At 47.4% G+C, this 16,350-nt stretch overlaps 1 long non-coding RNA gene across 1 annotated transcript in view; it reads right to left on the bottom strand.

Moving 5' to 3' along the window:
• The window catches only part of LOC139764015 (uncharacterized), a 112,570-nt gene that overhangs the window by 50,135 nt on the left and 46,085 nt on the right, over positions 1 to 16,350 (bottom strand). The gene's annotated exons all lie outside the window — the stretch shown is intronic.

Genomic DNA, 16,350 nt, shown 5'->3' with positions numbered 1-16,350 from the left:
ATGACTATGTTAGATTGTATCATAGCCATTGGGGTGTGTTCAACATTGCACACGACTATGTTAAGATTGTATCATAGCCATTGGGGTGTGTTCAACATTGCACACGACTATGTTAAGATTGTATCATAGCCATTGGGGTGTGTTCAACATTGCACACGACTATGTTAAGATTGTATCATAGCCATTGGGGTGTGTTCAACATTGCACACGACTATGTTAAGATTGTATCATAGCCCCGGGGTTCAACACGGTGCGTGTCCTGTTAGCTCGCATAACCCAAAGTTTAAACACAGTGCCATAGAAATAGACAATGACGAATCACACAACCACAAGAGTAAACAAAGCGTTGCAAGGAATGAATGTATCAGTTGGCATTCCAAGGATGTTAGTCTGTGTTCTAGTTCCATTGAAACTCATGGAGAACGTAGATGGCAAAAAGAGGATGTGGGGGCCATAAGTACATCAGACTGAGGTCATCAACAATGGTGTCGTTGGTTGGTAATATAACAACAGTTCACCTGGTCAACTGATAGGGGTCTTAAGGGTTGTTGACCTCTTCGGACGTTAGATTGTGACCATTAACGATGGGGTAGTTGGTTATTAATACCATGGTTCACCTGGATAACTGATGGGGACCTAAAGGGTTATTGACCCCCCCTGGGATAGGGACCTTAAGGGTTGTTGACCTCCCTGGGATAGGGACCTTAAGGGTTGTTGACCTCCCTGGGATAGGGACCTTAAGGGTTATTGACCCCCCTGGGTTAAAGACCGTTACGACAACTCGAGTACTTGTTTCAAGACGAAGTGGAAGGAACAGACGACTGTCTTAGACCCCTTCACAGTGTCAAGGAACCACTCGGCAGCGGCGTTCCCCTCCTCCTCCTCCATCAGTATATCCCATCGTTTCGACGGCGTCAGGAGCGGGCGGGGGGAGGGGGAAATGAAGGTGGAGTGTGGCGCCCGGGGGTAATTTCCCATTTAAACTCCGTCGATAACCAAATGCCGACGAGGTCTCTCTCTCTCTCTCTCTCTCTCTCTCTCTCTCTCTCTCTCTCTCTCTCTCTCTCTCTCTCCTCCCCTCACCCGTCCTCCTCCTCCCCTCCCCTTCCCTCCCTCCCTCTCCCTTACCAAACAAACCCTCCACCACCACCAACACCACCATCACCACCACCACCCTCCTCCCTATCCCCTTCTTCCATCCTCCACCATTTCTGGTGGAGGATGGCCCTGGTGTTGGGGAGGAGAGCACGTGCAGGAGAGAGAGAGAGAGAGAGAGAGAGAGAGAGAGAGAGAGAGAGAGAGAGAGAGAGAGAGAGAGAGAGAGAGAGAGAGAGTTTGTCACCAACATCATCACCACCAATATCAGGTTCAGAGAGAGAGAGAGACATCACCAACACTCCCAACATCCTAACTTATTCTCTTCTCTTCCATCCACCTCCCCCATTCACCCTCCTCTCTACCCCTTAATCTCCCTCTTCCACTACATCTTTACCATCACCTCTCCCTTCTCCTCACACCCTCTCTCTCTCCCTCTCTCTCCTCTCCCTCTTCTCTCCCTCTCCCTCTCCCTCTCCTCTCCCTCTCCTCTCCCTCTCCTCTCCCTCTCCCTCTCTCCCTCCTCCCGGCGGTCGTTGTACACGTCCTCGGCTACATAACCCGGGGAAAGTCCTCGTGCGAGTCGTGTTGTCGAGGACGGTCGAGGAACCTGTTTATATTAGATTTCTCCTGAGGTTCCTCCTCCTCTGCCCGCCATTCCAACCTGACACTTACACAGCCGACGTTTTCTTTCCTTTTTCTTATAGAGAACGAAGGATTCTCTACTACCATTTCAGACCTCCCTCCCACCCACTTTTCCTCCTGAAACACCTCATTTCTTGTCTGGACACCTCCTTTTGTCGCGATTCCTACAGGACACGGTGACCTACTCCTATGATATAATCTTCAAAAGATTAATCTTCTATACCACCAAAAAAAAAAAAGGGTAACAAGACTGCTTTAGATTCAAGATGCTTTTGAAACCCTTACCCGAAGTTCTTGTGACTCTGGAATGTACAGAGTGTCACAACGTAACCCACTTGGAAAGTATGACTTATACAACCTTTGGATGGGAGGAGACATGACCATTCTTCGTACATTTCCCTCAGCCTTTGTTACGCTTTCTGTGCTTTGCCTTACTAAATAAAGGTATCAACAAGGCCTGCTGTCGGAAAATATGGCGTAACGTCGCATCTATATAGAGAAACGCACATTAAGTCGCGTAACAAAGATGTCCTCTTTCCCTTCACCATTTCCTCTAAATTTTTTTTTTTCTTTCCCTTTGAACCATCAGAGGAACGTCCCCTCTGAGCTCACGAGGGCTAGGAGTGACACGGATGTACGGGTCGAGGAAGAGAAGAGACGTCTCGAGAGAGAGAGAGAGAGAGAGAGAGAGAGAGAGAGAGAGAGAGAGAGAGAGAGAGAGAGAGAGAGAGAGACACTCTCTGTTGTCCCTGGGGAATACAATCTCGACCAGTGACACTATGAATATCACTCACGTTGCGTTGAGTCTTAGATTCACTACGAATGACAGCGTCTCTCGTGCGTGAATCGCGAGAGAACGATTCACCAATTTTTCACGAGCCCTAAAACGCAAGGAGTCTCACTCATGGTTATTTTGAAGCCTATATAACATTAAGCAACGGGAAGTACGTCGAGGTGATGAATCACAGAGATGAAGCTAGGTTGGATGATGCCTTTGAGAACAGATATTCGAAGCGGAATGAGACATCTTATCGTCTGAGGGAGGGAATTGATTGATTCGTCTAGTCCTTCTGCGGAGGAGAGACGAAAGACACCCCGAGAATTGTCTCAATTACACAGACAGACAGACAGACTCCGAAATCAATGTCTTTCTAGACGAACAGAATCCCATAATCATCTTTTTTTCCCCCCTTTTAATTCTCCCTCCCAGCCATGCTTCCTTCCCTTCTTTCCCCTCGCCAGCCAGCCAGCCAGGGAGAGGCGTATTCTCAAATGACATACATGATCGAGCGTCATCCGTCCCTAGACGTGAGAGAGAGAGAGAGAGAGAGAGAGAGAGAGAGAGAGAGAGAGAGAGAGAGAGAGAGAGAGAGAGAGAGAGAGAGGAAGTTCGCTTCCTGGGCTGAAAATCGGTTATTTCCGGCTGCGTGGGTCGCTGGTCCTTAACTTCTCGTAATGACACAGGAAATCATTCTTTCAGAATCCTGGAAGGACTCACGCAAGAGCAGGAGGAGGAGCAGGAGGAGGAGGAGGAGGAGGAGGAGGAGGAGGAGGAGGAGCAGGAGGAGAAGGCTGGGAGGTGGGGAGAGTTGAGGGAGGGAGACTCCTGCTTGCCTGTGCCTCCAGGTAAGGAGGAGGAGGAGGAGGAGGAGGAAGGAGTTGAGGGAGGGAGACTCCTGCTTGCCTGTGCCTCCAGGTAAGGAGGAGGAGGAGGAGGAGGAAGGAGTTGAGGGAGGGAGACTCCTGCTTGCCTGTGCCTCCAGGTAAGGAGGAGGAGGAGGAGGAGGAAGGAGTTGAGGGAGGGAGACTCCTGCCTGCCTGTGCCTCCAGGTAACGAAACGAGATGATACGGTGCGCTGGGCTGGCCACGGACGATGGATCATTGGATTGAGTCCTACGACGCAGGCACCGTTGTTAAGGATGGTCAGCTCTGCTGCGTCGCAGGTTTGGTACAACGATTCATAGAAAAAAGAATAGAAGAAAGAGTCGCTAACAGAATGAGCTGCGGGAGGGAAGAACCACCACGGGTGGGGAGGAAGAAAAAAACATAATCCTGTAGGGAAAAAATGTAAATGTTCAGGTAAAAAAATAAAGGATGAGAGTGATAGGATCATCAGCCATCTCTCTCTCTCTCTCTCTCTCTCTCTCTCTCTCTCTCTCTCTCTCTCTCTCTCTCTCTCTCATTCTTAATTTGTTCAACTCTCAGTCTATCTATCTATACATTTGTCCTTATGTCAGTCTATTTCTTGGTCTGTCCGTCTGTCAGTTTCTTCTTAAAACCGTTGCTCAAAACCTCACAATATCAGGCTGACGCTGCATCACTCCCTCAGAGCTGGGGCAACCACATCACATTCTCTTAAACAGTCTATCAAAGTTGGGGCAACCACACCACATTCTCTTAAACAGATCATCACAGTAGGGGCAACCATAACACATTCTCTTCAAGATATACTCGAACTGATTGAATATCCTCGCCTTCACCACCTCCTAGAATTGCTAGCCACAAGTGTCCACAAAACAGCTCACAAAAACATTTTGTCTCATATCATAATATTAATGTCCATAAGCTTCAATAGTGGGTCAAGGATAACAGGATTTAGTTTAAGAAAAGAAAAAAAATCCTTCAGGAAATTCATGTGATTCAATATTTGTCACTGATGATGGCAGCACAATAACAATGATTGCGTTGGCCAGTGTCAAATTAAGGAGAATGGAAGGCGTAAATTACATGAAGTTAATATCAACATTCCAGATATTGTGTTCGGCATGGGACAACTAACGTGAGTTACGGGGAATTAATTCCTCCAAAGGTAAGATTCTCAGGGTATCTGTACGCCATTATCAAAGGACATTGTTGTACTGGTGTGCCAAAGAGGGTAAAGTTCCTACACCTGGGTACATGTAAACATTATCACCTACAAGTTGATGAGACTCCTACGGGCGTATCGGCAATGAAGTGTGAAGAAAAGTGTTGGGAACATGTTAACCTAACCTCGTCATGGACCATCTGGTCTCCTGTTGTCTAGCCCTTCCCATGTACTCCCACTTACACTCCTCGTCAAAGACCATTAGATCCTCTGTTTTCTGTCCTTCCCATGTACTCCCACTTACACTCCTCGTCAAAGATCATTAGATCCTCTGTTATCTGTCCTTCCCACGTACTCCCACGTACACTCCTCGTCAAAGATCATTAGATCCTCTGTTATCTGTCCTGCCCATGTACTCCCACGTACAGTCTTCCTCACAGACCATTAACGGAGGCGTTTGGGAATAAATCCAATAACACACATGCACTCATACAATTTCATACAATATACATTCCTAATCTCTCTTCATCTTGCTAACTCTACACATTTCTCAAGTGAACGAGAATTTACGGCCTCCCGGACACCATCTTTGGCTACGGTTACTCGTGTTTTACAGCCCTGATACACACAAACACACATCCGCTTAATGGTATTCGCATGTTACAGCCTCAATCTGTCTTTGGCGAGGTAATGTAAGAACGGCATAATTCAACTCCAGCTGACACGGACCATTAAGATTTAGGACCGTAAAATGAGGGAAAGAGGCGATGCATAATTATTGCTCGCATGTGGACGTGTGGCAAATGTGGCAGGCAGTCTATCACCAGCCACGCGAGTGTAGTGAAGACTTCCCCTTTACCGTAAATATCTAAGAGTGAAAAACCAAACTGCCGCGTATTTACAGTTGTCTGTAAATATAGCGTTATGATGATGTTGCATCCATGTTTTTGGTAAAGATTACGACAGCCTCTCCCGTGGGATAATCTCCTCCGCTCCTCTGGCATAAAATAAGCTTCTTAAACTCCTTCCTCCCTCCCTCCCACCTCCTCTTCCAACCCCACCCACTCTCCCCCTCCCCCTTCAAACTCACTCCTTCCCCCTCCACCTCCTCTTCCAACCCTACCCACTCTTTCCCTCCTTCAAACTCGCTCCTTCCTCCCTCCCTCCCTCCCACCTCCTCTTCCAACTCCATCCACCCTTTACCCCCCTTCAAACTCGCTCCTTCCTCCCTCCCTCCCTCCCACCTCCTCATCCAACTGCATCCATCCTTTCCCCCCCTTCAAACTCGCTCCTTCCTCCCTCCCTCCCACCTCCTCTTCCAACTCCTACCCACCCTTTCCCCCCTTAAGCCCACAGACGTGGCAAGACGTAGGTAGACCAGAACTAACATGGTTTCACCAGGCGTTCTGCAGCGCCAGGGAGGACTGAGGGGCGGGTCGCTGTGTGAGGGAGGCGGGTATGGTTTGTCCACTGCCGACCTACCCTTCCTCATTGTTCCATGAGGCAGGTGCTGGACGACTCTCATTCTTTCGTGAGGGGTGAGGATCGAGTGCGGTGGGGGCACGACGGTGGAGATGATGAGGATGAAGGATGGCGCGAAGGTGAGTGATAATGGCTGGAATGATGTGGTCTGACTGTAGTTCATACAGTGAAGAATGAGGTCCACGAAATACCAGTGGTCGAAAGGGTGTCGGGAAACCTCTCTCTCTCTCTCTCTCTCTCTCTCTCTCTCTCTCTCTCTCTCTCTCTCTAACGAGACAGGAGATTCAATCAACCTTCTCCCAGGCGTGTCTCGGCACCCACCCCAGTCCGCAGCTGTGGATCTTGTCTCTTGCTCCTACGGCGTACACAGTGAGGCAGTACATCGGGGGAAAAAAGAGAAGAGGAGGAGAAAACGAAACAAGATGTCTATGACGTCCATTGTTCCCCATCTATCAAAATGGTTCGATTATTCTCTCTCTCTCTCTCTCTCTCTCTCTCTCTCTCTCTCTCTCTCTCTCTCTCTCTCTCTCTCTCTCATCCAGTTAAGAACCACGTCCCTGTTATTAAGATCTCCTCCTCCCCCTCTCTCTCCCCTTTACGAAAACTTTGCCATTGTTCGCTGAAGATAATTTGCCCGTCTTTCCCAAACAGTTGTAACTGCTGCCATAAAATTCTCTATACGAGTTTACCTCAGTTCCTCCTCTTCCTCTCCTTCTTCTTCTTGCCGTTTTCTTTGTGGTGGCGGGAATGGTTGATTACCATTTCTATTACCAAACATTTGTTTGCCTTATGAACTTTCTACGCCCGTGTTTGGGTTGTCAGAGGAAGCGGGGTTTTCTGGCTTCCCCCAAAACTTGAAAGCTGCTGCAGACGTGGGTAACAAGATCTCTCTCTCTCTCTCTCTCTCTCTCTCTCTCTCTCTCTCTCTCTCTCTCTCTCTCTCTTTGGTCGAAGATACACTCAACCTACAGCGCTGATTACACACAATGGCTTCCATTATATTTCTGCTTGCATCTGTGAGATGGTTTAAAATCTTGGGCACGATGGTATAACCCTTGAGCACGACGGTACGACCCTTGAGCACGACGGTATAAACCTTGAGCACGACGGTATAACCCTTGAGCACGACGGTCCGACCCTTGAGCACGACGGTATAACCCTTGAGCACGACGGTACGACCCTTGAGCACGACGGTATAACCCTTGAGCACGACGGTATGACCTTGAGCACGACGGTACGACCCTTGAGCACGACGGTACGACCCTTGAGCACGACGGTACGACCCTTGAGCACGACGGTACGACCCTTGAGCACGACGGTGCGACCCTTCAATACGACGGGACAACATCTGTCTATGTCTGTCGTCATGGCCTCTGACCCAACCTAAAAATCGTATCACCTCCATCTGTGCTTTAAAGTCCACAACAAAAATACACTTCACGTTGAAGCAACAGAAGGCCTTTGAACAACTGCAGACAACCGGTGAACACAAGCCGGATACAACGAACTGAACATGAACGCAAGAGGCGAATCATGTAGATCATGTCCACCAACTCAGATGTACAACACACGGAACACTTCGGTACATCTGTGAGCATAGGACACCGACTCAGATCACATGGACGAACCCAGTCACATATCATGACACCAGGTCATCCACAGTTGCAATCAAGTGTTGGGCCTGTGGTCGCAACACAACGGGAACAGAGCAACTCAAATAAACCCAGAAAGAAGATGGGAGGAAGAAAAACAAACACTCCCAACTCGTTCATTTCGAGACGGACCAAGACGGAAGGACGAGGCCCCTCCGAATGTGGACCGGTGCAAATTTTGCAGTTTTTTTTCTCTTTTTTTTTTTCGTTCCCTTCGCCGCATCGAGGCTTTTTCAAGAACGCTTCGGTCGGTCCTCCTCCTCCTCCTCCTCCCGTCCTCGTATATCAGATATTCCTCATGCCATTCTCTTGGGTTATGTTTTTTCCCCCCGGCTTTCTGAAGGGGTAGAGAACATTTGTGAATGCTCAGAAACATTTCTCGCGTCGCCCATTCAACTCTCCCTTCAAGCCCTATTTTTTTTTTCACCTCTCTCTCTCTCTCTCTCTCTCTCTCTCTCTCTCTCTCTCTCTCTCTCTCTCTCAAAATGATGAACCAGGGAGGAGACAAATGTACATAATGCAGGAGGCAGCTGAGCACTACATGGTAGGCTAGCCATTCTGTCAAAATCCCTTCCTTCTCCGTAGGTCTCTCTCTCTCTCTCTCTCTCTCTCTCTCTCTCTCTCTCTCTCTCTCTCTCTCTCTCTCCATTTCGATCTTTCGTTTCTCCTCTTTTTTTTCCCTTCATCTTCAGAAGGTAAGGAGAAGTGACTGCTCTCACACAGCCAAGGGCTTGGTTAGCGACGGTATAAGATGATGACATGGCGGACAGAAAAACGACAGAGCGAAAGAAAGCGAGATTCTTCGAGGCTGAGTGGACAGGAGGAGGAGGGAGTGGGGTGGTGAGGAGAGGGAAGGAAGGGAGAAGAAGGAGAGACGGGAAGAAGGGCAAGGGAGAGGGAAGGAAAGGCGAAGGAAAGGAGGATGCAGAAAGGAAGAGAAGCATGCAGGACAGACCGGAATGGGAGATATATATATCAGGATAACACCTCTTCCTTTTCGTCATTCTTCTTTGTCAAGGCCCCAAGTCAGCTATCTTCGTCATCCTGTTTCTTTGTCAAGCCTCAAGTCATCTATCTTTGTCCCCCAGAAGTCGTCGATGCACAGAACGACACATGGTCGGTCTCAGGCCCTCTACAGCTCCCACACAATGTCTGTGCCCAGTTCTCCACCGCTCACAGTGAGTGTGTGTGTCGAACTCATCACACAGCTAACAGGAGGTTAAACCCACCTTCCCCTACACATATATAACACTCCACTGCATGATCGTATACCATAACTGTGTAGGGTGTAATTGGAAGCCCCAAGCGATGAAAATGGGATATCGTCAATATGGTACCCTATTCTATTTTGGCAGAGGGATAACTTACTCTTCAGTAAATGTTGAGGACATTTCGCTGTCTCCAGGTGGGTAAACAAGCCATCCGTTCAATTGTTCTTTGATGATCAGGAACTGCTGGCAGTGGTGCAGTAGCAGAACTGATGAATAGAATGGTTGTGATTGTGTAACTGTCTTTAACATCGTTCATGATCATGTACGATTCATTATGAACTCTTGAGAACGATGGTATGACCCTTGAGCACGACTGTACGACCCTTGAACACGACGGAGCGGTACGACCCCCAGATCACCAAGATACGGCCCTTGAACACGACAGTGGGTATAATGGGCACAGGTATTTGATGACCAAACAGTTTATAACCCTTTGAGCCGCGACTGTCACAATGTTTCCTTGATTCCTCGAACAGCTAAAAGTTGTGGGCATTTCCGTCCCTCCCCATCCTTCCTCGCTCTTCCTATAACTTTCAAAAATACCTGTCAGGTCTACTAACACCTTTGTGGCCAGGACTAATTTCTAACATAATATTTCTCATCAATTTCTAACATTAAATTTCTCTAATCAATTTCAAAACATTACATTTCTCATCAATTTCTAATATTACATTTCTCTTGTCAATTTCTAACATTAAATTTCTCAAATCAATTTCAAAACATTACATTTCTCTTACCAAAATCTAACATTATATTTCTCTTATCAATTTCAAAACATTACATTTCTCTTAACAATATCTAACATTACATTTCTCTTATCAGTTTCAAAACATCACATTTCTCTTATCAATTTCAAAACATTACATTTCTCTTAACAATATCTAACATTACATTTCTCTTATCAATTTCAAAACATTACATTTCTCTTATCAATTTCTAAACCTTACATTTCTCTTATCAACTTCAAAACATTACATTTCTCTTATCAGTTTCAAAACATCACATTTCTCTTATCAACTTCAAAACATTACATTTCTCTTATCAGTTTTTCCTTTCGGTAGAGACACGCTCTTCCAAGACGCTCATGAGCCAGTGGTGTCCATCACTAATTAAGAACTCAGTTTCTATTTCTTGATATTTCACTGCAGAACCAACACTGATCAATGACCATTTAATATTTCATTTGGGACTCTGTGAACTGATGAAATATGGCCCTAAAATAATATTTTCTCCAACCTAGTACTAAGCTTTGTTTATATTCATTTGTTTATATTCATCTTTTTTTTTTCTTTCGTATGAATATTTGTATTTTACAGATTATGTGGCCATTCTTTTCAGAGGACGGGACTGAAAATGCAAAAAATGAAAAAAAAAATGTATAATGGGGCTTTTGACTTTTTTTTCATAAAAATTTTTGGTCAAGGAAATCTGACACAACGAAATGTCGAGGTCATGGTGGGAGGTCAATATTTAACAAATGTCACATCTATTGTCCTGTGGTGTTCGTTGACACACACGCTCTCTCTCTCTCTCTCTCTCTCTCTCTCTCTCTCTCTCTGTGACGAAATATGATTGAAGTACGATTGTGATCGGCAGTCTGAATTGCTCTCCGTAATATATCGGTTTGAGCTTCAGTTGGATTTTCAAATGGCTCAAGCTCAGTGTGTGTGTGTGTGTATGCGTGTGTGTGTGTGTGTGTGTGTGTGTGTGTGTGTGTGTGTCAATCATCTAGGATAGATTTTCCCAGTGTGTCAGACGCGAAGGTCGACAACAACCATCTTCCAGACAAAGGTGTCCACTGGCCCAGTAATAATTCCACGAAGGATGAGCTGTGCCACGCCGCTCTGCCACCATCCCTAGTAAGCCAGTGGAGTGAGAGGCTGATGGACTACGACCTACTGGGTCTTCCTATGACGCTTGTGAAGTGAGGGTTAATCTATCACCCTCCTCCTCCTTCTCCTCCCCACCACCAGGTTTATCCAATTTTGCTTGAGAGGTGAGGGGGCTAATCCTCCATTTCCAATCACGTCTCCATGAGCCAATCCCCATTTAGACAAGCCAACAATCTCCATTTAGAGATTAATTAATCCCAATTTAGCGACGAGCGAATCCCCCCCCCCCCTTTTGTTTAAAGACAATCCAATCCCCGATGACAGTGAAACTAGTGCCCCCCCATTTAGCGCCAAGGCAATCCCCGTTTCGAAACAAACCAATCCCCCTGTCTACAGACAGACCAATCACCGTTCAAGGACACGCCAATTAACGTTGAGATACATCCATTTTAGAAATCCAGAGGCGATGTTGTGTCTGGGGCGCAGGGGAGCAGGGGAGCACATTTCCCATGGAATACAATTCAATTTACGCATGACACTGAGAGATCACTAATGATGGTATATTGTTAAGGGAACTCGGTGTGTGTGGGTGTGGGTGTGTGTGTGTGTGTGTGTGTGTGTGTGTGTGTGTGTGTGTGTGTGTGCCCTGCATGACGGGACGAGGGTCGACATCCTCAGGTATTCTGTCTCTTTCTCCCTTTCTCTCTCATGAGGAACTATTTCTCCAAGTCAGTATTCTCAAGTAGGGAAGGAAGATTTTCGTCTCTCAAGGCAAAATCTCTTCAAAGACAAGACGAAGACAAGACGATACGACGACCTCCCCCTCCCTTTAGAATGTTGTGACCTGACCTCTGGCCATCACACCCACGGGTCGTACCTTACACGCTCAGGGCATCACGTCTACCCTAGTCCTCATTATTTTCCTTCGGCCCTTCAGTTATCTCGATCCCTACGCCAGTCAGGGCCTTGAGGGTCGGCTGACCTCCTCCCTACCACACCAGAGCCACAGGTACCACCAGACGCCACAGTGGTCCTGCCACAAATGTAGACTCCCTCCTGGATCGTAATGGGTCTCCCTGTTGGCTGGAGATCGAGGCTCCTGAAGGCTCCTGAAGGCTCCAGCTGATTATCCTCCTCCTCCTCCTCCTCCTCAACTACCCCCAACCTCGGTTGCTCCTTCTGGAGGAGGAGAAGGAAGAAGAGGAGGAGGAGGAGGAGGAGGAAGAGGACGCTACCGCCTCCTCCTCTTCCTCCTCCTCTCCAAACATTTAATAAGTGCCGACACTTGGTGTCCACGACGCCACTCCAGCCTCTCCCAGAGGAACTCTCGCCATCCTCACTCCCAAAACTCGGACCTGGTAACTCACCCTCGAGGATCACATATTTTCTCTGATCCTTACCTCTCTCTCTCTCTCTCTCTCTCTCTCTCTCTCTCTCTCTCTCTCTCTCTCTCCTCATTCTTGTGTCGTTAATTTTTTCCCCTCTTTTGTCCAAGCCATAATTTCTTTCCCCCTGCGATTCCAAAAGTCATCCTTTTTTTTGGGGGGGAGGGCGCTTTTTATCTTTCGTTTTTTCCCCGAGCCCCATTTCCAACCGTAGGCCTTAAAGCGACTCTTGTTTCTCAATTTTTTTTGGTTATCCTTTTGGACACTTCCATCTCGTCTTTCCCTTTTCTAAGACTTCTTCCACGCATTCGTGGCTTATATATATATATATATATATATATATATATATATATATATATATATATATATATATTATCCCTGGGGTTAGGGGTGAAAGAATACTTCCCACGTATTCCCTGCGTGTCGTAGAAGGCGACTAAAAGGGGAGGGAGCGAGGGGCTGGAAATCCTCTCCTTTCGTTTTTTTTTTTTATTATTATTATTTTCCAAAAGAAGGAACAGAGAAGGGGGCCACGTGAGGATATTCCCTCAAAGGCCCAGTCCTCTGTTCTTAACGCTACCTCGCTAACGCGGGAAATGGCCGAATAGTTTGAAAGAAAGAAATATATATATATATATATATATATATATATATATATATATATATATATATATATATATATATTCCTTAGACACAGACAGATGTACAAGTGTATTTAAAAACGTCACACTGGGGAAGATATACGATGTATCACAAGGCAAGACTAAGAATACATCTGAAAACATTGGACAGACAAATATATGAACAATATCACAAAAGAAGCTTACTGAAAAATGACACTATAACGAGCACATATTTCAACTTCATATTGTCAAGAGTTGAGGCTAAACAACCTACTTGTCCTGGTGTATGTATGTAGCTGGCTGGTGTAACCACATCAAGACTGTAATGTTCAATTCATCATTATATAAAAAAAATTTCCAATGTCTGTAATACTTTCTTATTTCTTCGTACAACATGGGACTCCGAATGGACATTTTCCTTAATGGGTCATGCGCAAGGGAGGGTGAGGGTGAGGGGGTGTGTGGGCGGTGAATGAGGAGGAGTCTTCAGCTAGACGAGTGAGTATAGGAGCAGGCTTCTGGTGAAGGTCTCCGTACTCCATCGATAGTGGTAGGTGGGCGAAGGGGGGGGGCTTCACTATCCTCCTTTCACACACACACACACATACACACACACACACACACACACACACACACACAAACTCACACACACAAACTCACACACACACACACACACACACACACACACACACACACACACACACACAGACTCTAACCCACTAGGTACCTTTTCTGCTGACACTTTCATTCTCTTTCAACCTAAGCAGACTATCGCGCAGGAGAGAGAGAGAGAGAGAGAGAGAGAGAGAGAGAGAGAGAGAGAGAGAGAGAGACCCTCCAGCCAGCCTCTTTGGTACTACGGTGGGTAGCGACGTGCTCTTAAAATCAAACTGTTCCTAAATATTGTGAGGGAGGCAGAGAGCTTTTGTGTTGGCTGTTGGCTCGCCTTCTCTCTCTCTCTCTCTCTCTCTCTCTCTCTCTCTCTCTCTCTCTCTCTTTCTCTCTTTTTTTCTTATTTTCCTCCCGAGGAAAATTGTGGATCAACCCCGGGTTTATTTTGGTGGACAAGGGAGGGGGAGGGGGAGGGGGGGTGAAGCTTGCCTCCCCAGGCCGAAGGGAAAGAAGGGAGGAGGAGGAGGAGGAGGAGGAGGAGGAAACTTACTTGGATGGAGTGAACACTATTAAAAGGAGATTAAGGAAAAGAGGAAAAAAAATGGTTATGGAAGAGAGAGTAAAGAAAGATAGTAAAGTCTTAAGGCAAGGTTAAGGAAATGATTATTAACGGAAGACGGGACTAGAACAAGGGGAGAGGTAACGAGTGGATAGATGAATTAGATGAGAGAGAGAGAGAGAGAGAGAGAGAGAGAGAGAGAGAGAGAGAGAGAGAGAGAGATAATTAAGGGTCGTACCGTCATGCTGAAGGGAAGTGCTCAAAGTCTTATCTATTAAAATAAGTTTTAATTGGCAGCTTGTGGAACAACTATGTGTGTGTGTGTGTGTGTGTGTGTGTGTGTGTGTGTGTGTGTCGTGGCAACCTTCCACTGTATATCCTGTTGTTGCTGTCAGCCTCTTGACACTTCTGACAACATCAGTGACACCAGATGGATGGCAGAGGGACTCTGTTCACGAGGGGTGAGGGAGGGAGGGAGTGCAGTAGCAGCCAGGGAGTGGAAGACAGCGATAAGGTACAGACAGTAACGTGGCGGATGAAAACCCCGACACCCAAACAATTGACGATCGACAGCTGAGTGGGAGGAGGAGGAGGGGGAAGGAGGAGGAGGAGGAGGAGGAGGAGGAGGAGGAGGGGGGAGGAGGAGGAAGAGGAGGAGGAGGAGGAGGAGGAGGAGGAGGGGGCGGGAGGGAGGTGGGAGGTGGTTGGGTAAGGGGTGGAGGAGGGAGGATAGTGAGTGTCGACGCCGGATTGGGTTTTCACGACTGTATATCCGAGGGGTCTAGACTGGGTCCTCCTCCTCCTGTGATGGGTGTTTCTATAGCTAATGTCATTGTTCATGGCCATTTTCTCCTCTCTGTCTTGTACATACATACATCTACGTGTGTGTGTGTGTGTGTGTGTGTGTGTGTGGTTACGGACAGTGAGGGAAGAGGAAGGGGAATGGTGAGATGAAGAACTCTAAGGCGCGACACACGCGTGACCAAAAAGAGGTGAGAGAGAGAGAGAGAGAGAGAGAGAGAGAGAGAGAGAGAGAGAGAGAGAGAGAGAGAGAGCGAGAGAGAGAGAGAGAGAGAGAGAGAGAGAGAGAGAGAGAGAGAGAAGAGAGAGAGAGAGAGAGAGAGAGAGAGAGAGAGATATGAAAATCTCCCCCCCCCCCCCAATCCTCCCAACATGCCACACTCCCCTCCTCTCCCTAACACAAGCAAACAACTTTCTTCTAACTTCTCTTGCCTTAGAGTGATGACCATCTAAACCCCGTTCATCATCCCACCTGCAGGTTGGAGGAGGAGGAGGAGGAGGAGGAGGAAGAGGAGGAGGAGGAGGAGGACAGCAAACCAGGGTCTCTACGGAGCTCACTTTGGTATTCTGAAGGAGGAGAAGGAGGAGGAGGAGGAGGAGGAGGAGGAAGCACCCAGCCCAGGCCGCCACCTCAAGGGTTCCGCGAGGGCCCGTGATGAGGTGAGCCCTGGTCACGGAGGGCACGGATTTGCTGCGTCTGGCTGGGAGGGACGGGACGTCCATGGTTAACCTCCTGAACACGACCGGACGACGACTTGACCACGACGGAACGACTCCTTAAGCACGACGGAACGACGACTTGACCACGACGGAACGACTCCTTAAGCACGACGGAACGACTCCTCGAGCACGACGGAACGACTCCTTAAGCACGACGGAACGACTCCTTAAGCACGACGGAACGACGACTTGACCACGACGGAACGACTCCTTAAGCACGACGGAACGACTCCTCGAGCACGACGGAACGACTCCTTAAGCACGACGGAACGACTCCTCGAGCACGACGGAACGACTCCTTAAGCACGACGGAACGACTCCTTAAGTACGACGGAACGACTCCTTAAGCACGACGGAACGACTCCTTAAGCACGACGGGTGCGACGCTATCACCTACCTATGATCACTACCATCACTATCACCAAACTACAATATCTTCACCATCACTATCAATATCACCGCCATCACTATCACCCACCTATCTTCACCATCACTATCATCACCATCACTATCACCCACCTATCTTCACCATCACTATCATCACTATCACCCACCTATCTTCACCATCACTTTCATCAACTACCAACTCCCATCCAACTTTACCCCTCCCTATCACCACCTCCGATCCATCACTATCATCAATGACCTTCACCATCAACACCCCGACACCACCAACTACCACCACACACAACTCAAAAAGTCATCATGGAAATGAGTCTGGCGTAACAACCCGGGTCAGCTAAGACTCAAGCTGATTATTCACAGATAAACGTGTCAAGTGATTAATTGTTTCCTCGTTGATCGGTCCATTTTCTTGATTAATCTCCCCGCCTGTGGGTTCCCCCACTATTGCTTCGCAACAATAG

This window comes from Panulirus ornatus, chromosome 48 (genome assembly GCF_036320965.1).
Source record: "Panulirus ornatus isolate Po-2019 chromosome 48, ASM3632096v1, whole genome shotgun sequence".
Classification (NCBI taxonomy): domain Eukaryota; kingdom Metazoa; phylum Arthropoda; class Malacostraca; order Decapoda; family Palinuridae; genus Panulirus; species Panulirus ornatus.
This window is presented reverse-complemented; position numbering and strand designations above follow the sequence as displayed.